This window comes from Salmo salar, chromosome 14 (genome assembly GCF_965601325.2).
Source record: "Salmo salar chromosome 14, fSalSal1, whole genome shotgun sequence".
Classification (NCBI taxonomy): Eukaryota; Metazoa; Chordata; class Actinopteri; order Salmoniformes; family Salmonidae; genus Salmo; species Salmo salar.
This window is the reverse complement of record NC_138304.1, coordinates 98963418-98969292: the sequence shown is the minus strand read 5'-3', so window position 1 is coordinate 98969292 and position 5875 is coordinate 98963418.

Here is a 5875-nt window from a genome sequence, read left to right as displayed (position 1 = left end):
GTATTTTTACTTAAGTACTTTACACCACTGTCTCTGACATAGGGTCCAGTACATCTCTTGATGATTTCTTCCTCAAAGAACTCTCGAGCCATGATACCTGAATAAGGAGGCAACAGTGAATTATTGTGGAACACATTGCAGGTGTAGGCTACAATATTTGATGTAACCATTTGCTTTGTAAATAGCTAAACCTACCATCAAAAATCAAATATGGGCCTGGTCCCTGGCGAGAAATTGCTCCCCACAAATGGAGTTTGAGGGGACGCTTGGGACGCTTTATTCTACAATATAGAAAATAGTTAAAATAAAGAAAACCCTTGAATGAGTAGGAGTGTCCAAACTTTCGACTGGTACTGTATATACAGTGGCAAGAAAAAGTATGTGAACCCTTTGGGAATACCTGGATTTCTGCATAAACTGGTCATAAAATTTGATCTGATCTTCATCTAGGTCACAACAATAGACAAACACAGTCTGCTTAAACTAGTAACACACAAACAATCATGTTTTCATGTCTTTATTGAACACATCATGTAAACATTCACAGTGCAGGGTGGGAAAAATATGTGAACCCTTGGATTTAATAACTGGTTGACCCTCCTTTGGCAGCAATAACCTCAACCAAACGTTTTCAGGAGGAATTTTGGACCATTCCTCTTTACAAAACTGTTTCAGTTCAGCAATATTCTTGGGATGTCTGGTGTGAACTGCTCTCTTGAGGTCATGTCACAGCCTCTCAAATCGGATTGAGGTCAGGACTCTGACTGGGCCACTCCAGAAGGCGTATTTTCTTCTGTTGAAGCGATTCTGTTGTTGATTTACTTCTGTGTTTTGGGTCGTTGTCCTGTTGCATCAACCAACTTCTGTTGAGCTTCAATTGGCAGACAGATAGCCTAACATTCTCCTGCAAAATGTCTTGATAAACTTGGGAATTCATTTTTCCGTTGATGATAGCAAGCTGTCCAGACCCTGAGGCAGAAAAGCAGCCCCAAACCATGATGCTCCCTCCACCATACTTTACAGTTGGGATGAGGTTTTGATGTTGGTGTGATGTGCCTTTTTTTCTCCACACATAGTGTTGTGTTCCTTCCAAACTACTCAACTGTAGTTTCATCTGTCCACAGAATATTTTGCCAGTGGCGCTGTGGAACATCCAGGTGCACTTTAGCAAACTTCAGACGTGCAGCAATGTTTTTTTGGGGGGCAGCAGTGGCTTCTTCCGTGGTGTTCTCCCATGAACACCATTCTTGTTTAGTGTTTTTTACGTGTTGTAGACTCGTCAACAGAGATGTTAGCATGTTCCAGAGATTTCTGTAAGTCTTTAGCTGACACTCTAGGATTCTTCTTAACCTCATTTAGCATTCTGCGCTGTGCTCTTGCAGTCATCTTTGCAGGATGGCCACTCCTAGGGAGAGTAGCAAAAGTGCTGAACTTTCGCTGTTTATAGACAATTTGTCTTTTTGCCGTTCGCTCATCATCATCATCCATCCATGAGTTGATGGCTTGAAGAGTCTCACTGGAAATGGAAAACAATGTAAAAATGTGCAGCAGAATTAAAAGACCAGCAGTAGATTTATTTAAACATTATTTTTTTGCATTATTAGGCGTACTGTACAGTACTTGTTCATTTTCCTGGGCTTTCGCATTCGGCGTAATACCCCATGTACACTAGTACGCTGTGCCGCGCGGTGAAACACCGCTTCCCATTCATTTTTAAATGGAAAAAAGTGGTAAGAAGCGGAGAGGGCGGGGGGACCGTTGGGCGGTGCGAACACTTCCCAACTTTATGGAAATCACCAGCGGCGACCGCTGGGCGATGACCAATCATATCGAGTGGTTCTCTCATGAGAAATTTGACGCTATGCGACCCATCGTTGGAGACTTTCTTCAGCAAAGATGGCTGACAAAACATTACAGTGGAAGCAAATGTAAGTAATTATAACGTCATAAGGAGTCATGAAAAAAAAATGTACAGTTGAGAGAAATATGTTAGTTAATGTAGAGACAAGCAATTATGCATATGTTTTTGTCTTAAGGTTAATTTAGGAAAATCTCTATTTAGCAAGCTAGCTGACTAGCTAACATTAGCCAGCTAGCTAACTAGCTTCATGGGTGTTGTGACATCAGTATGAAATTGTAATTCGTGTTATTTAATGTTTTAGGGACTCCTGAGAAAACCAGCAAACCAGGCTGTTGTCTTGTGAAACAGTGGATGTAAAGAATCTAGTTAGCTAAAGCATTTACTGCAAATTGAATGTACCATTTTGTAAGCTTGCCTTGCTGATATTTCCCATGCAATGCAGCTGAAGTAATGTAGCTAGCTATGTTCTTACTTATTGTGCAGTAGAGGATAAAAATACCTGTATGCCTATGGATGTGTAGCTAGCTATGTAGCCGATCTGTATATGGACCCTAAAACGTTTGGTATAAATATTAGTTCAGAACCTAGCTATGAACCTCAGCTATCATAGCCTGTTGTATCGACTTCAAAACAGTCTGAATGGCATTAATGAAGCCTATGGATTGAGTAGAATATAATATAACTTTATTATGCCAAGGATCAAGTCCTATATACATGTAGTTATTACCATGCATGAGATCCCCACATTGTAGTCTGTACATTGAATATATCCACTGATCATGTACTCTTCCTTGGCAAATAAAGGTGCGGTTCAGGTATGAATCTCTGAGACATTGTTTTTTCAGTCATTATCCAATACCATGTGTATCAAACTCCAGTCGTTGAATGATGCTGTGTCTGCATGTACGTATTACAATGATACACTTCAACAGTGTTTACCACTCCTGCTCCTGGGACATCAATGGTTACACATTGTAACTATGTAATAGACTAGACACGTGATTTAAGTAGTTACAGGCTGATTTGTAATTCATATATATAGAAATATAATGTTAAAAAACAGGACACTACACTTCTTGTGCACCATGTAAATACTCTAAAACCGGTTAATCTCAACATCTAATGTCCTTCATCTGCATTGATCTGAGGACACAGGATAGGTGTAGTATTTCATCACATGAGAGTCTTCATTTCAACCAGTAGAGAATGTAAAACACTTTATTGAAAGAAGTTCATTATCCAAGTGTTATAAATACATAATACATGCATTATAAATATTATTACTGTAATATTATATTATAAATACAAGTTCAATCTGTACTTCAATGCACATCTGGTGTGCATTATAAAAACAGAGGAAGAAAGAGGTGTGAGAAAGAGTGTAAAAGACAGAAAGGGAAAGAGATAAGAACAGAGGAGCAGGGAAGACAGCATATGATTAATGAATCACAGTGCTACCATAATATTCTCTCAGTTCATCACAATTACATAATAGTGTCTCTAGCGATGTCTCCTAAACAGCCTTGGGCCCCCCAGTTGCCCTGAATATTCTCTTAAGAGTGGGTGAGATGGTGATGATGGGACTGGGGGTTGGCATCCTCTCTCACATCAAAACATATCTGCAGAGTAGCGACAGATGGAGAGGCTTAATCATCAGGAGGTGAAATCATCAGGAGGTGAAATCATCAGGTGGTGAAATCATCAGGAGGTGAAATCATCAGGTGGTGAAATCATCAGGAGGTGAAATCATCAGGAGGTGAAATGCAAAACTGACCTTGGATCATTAACTCTGGGACTACTACACCTCTATCTGGATTTCAATGTAAAGCGTCTCTGTTATAATACTTCCTGTTGACCCTACCAAGTGACCTCTCACCTCTGATCGTGCTGTGCCCTATATGTGTCAGCCAGTTCAGATGAGGGAGGAGTTCACCGACACAGCTGATATAACCTAGAGCAGAGCTCTCCAACCCTTTTCCTGGAGAATTACCGTCCAGTAGGTTTAAACTCCAACCCTGTTCCTGGAGAGATACCCTCCTGTAGGTTTAAACTCCAACCCTGTTCCTGGAGAGAAACCCTCCTGTAGGTTTAAACTCCAACCCTGTTCCTGGAGAGATACCCTCCTGTAGGTTTAAACTCCAACCCTGTTCCTGGAGAGATACCCTCCTGTAGGTTTAAACTCCAACCCTGTTCCTGGAGAGAAACCCTCCTGTAGGTTTAAACTCCAACCCTGTTCCTGGAGAGATACCCTCCTGTAGGTTTTAACTCCAACCCTGTTCCTGGAGAGATACCCTCCTGTAGGTTTATACTCCAACCCTGTTCCTGGAGAGATACCCTCCTGTAGGTTTATACTCCAACCCTGTTCCTGGAGAGCTACCGTCCAGTAGGTTTAAACTCCAACCCTGTTCCTGGAGAGATACCCTCCTGTAGGTTTGTATCAGACAAACTCATAAGAAAGAGACTTCATTATACTCAAATTAGAACACACTCAATATTATGTTATTATTATTTCTGTCCAGGAAGTACAGGAACTACACAAAGGTACCTGCCCTATCCAGAATAGCCTCCTCTCTCAGTGACAGTTGGGGCTGCTATCCTTTCACCCTCCTCCATGGCTGTTAGCTAGCTACCTACAAATGCATTTGGAGTTTGTTTTTTTACATTGATACATACATCAAGATAGCTAGCTGTGATGTTTAATTCACTTAGCTATCTATCTATACAGTATGTCAAGTTGGCTAGATAGATATCTAGCTACGTTAGAAGCTCATTTAAATGTTTTTAACCTTTATTTAACTAGGCAAGTCAGTTAAGAACAAATTGTTATGTACAATGATGGCCTACTCCGGCCAAACCCGGACGACTCTGGGCCAATTGGGACTCCCAATCACGGCCGGATGTGATACAGCCTGGTTTCGAACCAGGTACTCTTGCACTGAGATGCAGTGCCTTAGACCGCTGCGCCACTCGAGAGCCCGCTTGAGTTAGCACTGTAGCTAGTTAGCTAATAATACATCATTTCTTGTACTGTCTGCCCTAGCCTGTCTGCCCTGGCCTGTCTGCCCTGGCCTGTCTGCCCTGGCCTGTCTCCCTGGCCTGTCTCCCTGGCCTGTCTCACCCTGTCTGGTACAGGTACCCCAACCACACTCCCCCGTCTCTCCCGAGCTTTCGCTCGCCTCCAACACACACGCACTGTTGTAGCACACACGCACTGTTGTAGCACACACGCACTGTTGTAGCACACACGCACTGTTGTAGCACACACGCACTGTTGCACACGCCCCAAGTAGTTATATATATATATATATATGTTATATCTAGCCTAGCTGTAGAAGAACGCACGTCTGCACGGTTTCACATTGTACATCACTCTGTCGTTTAATGACATGTGCCACTCATCCTGACAACCCATTCATCCATAAAGCAGCACACTGTCGTAAACCATAACAACGTACAGTATGCCGTACAGCACGTCGTACCATACATAACATTTCCCCCCCCTTTCCAAAACCAGGGACTGGTACCATATATAAAATGTCCATAGGGCAAGAACCTAGAGTGATACCTGTAAGAAATAAAACATTAACCTTTAAACAGAAGGACTCTCCAAACTAACCAGTTCAGTCCATTAACCTGGAGGTTGACTAAGACACCTACTGGAGCCTAAGAATGAAAAGAGGTTAAGTAGTCCCCCAGATGAGCAGGGCGAGTTCGTGCCCGCATAGGCCTTTCTTCAACCGCCACCGCTTGTGGCTCTGGCCCTTGGGGAGCCCGTAGAGGCTGGGGCTCGGGTGGTAGTGGTGGGGGAGGTCCATCCGGTGGCGTCTCTGGCCTGCATGTCTGTTCTGTGTGCATTCGTATTCCTTGAGGAGCAGGGACTTTCCTGAGGCGGCTGGCGTGCCAGCGTGATCCATTGCTCAACATGAATGTGGCGGGCCCCAGTTGTCGACTGACCTGCAGGGGTTCCGACCAGAATGAGGCCATTTTGTTGCACCGCTGAGGCCGTCGGGCTCG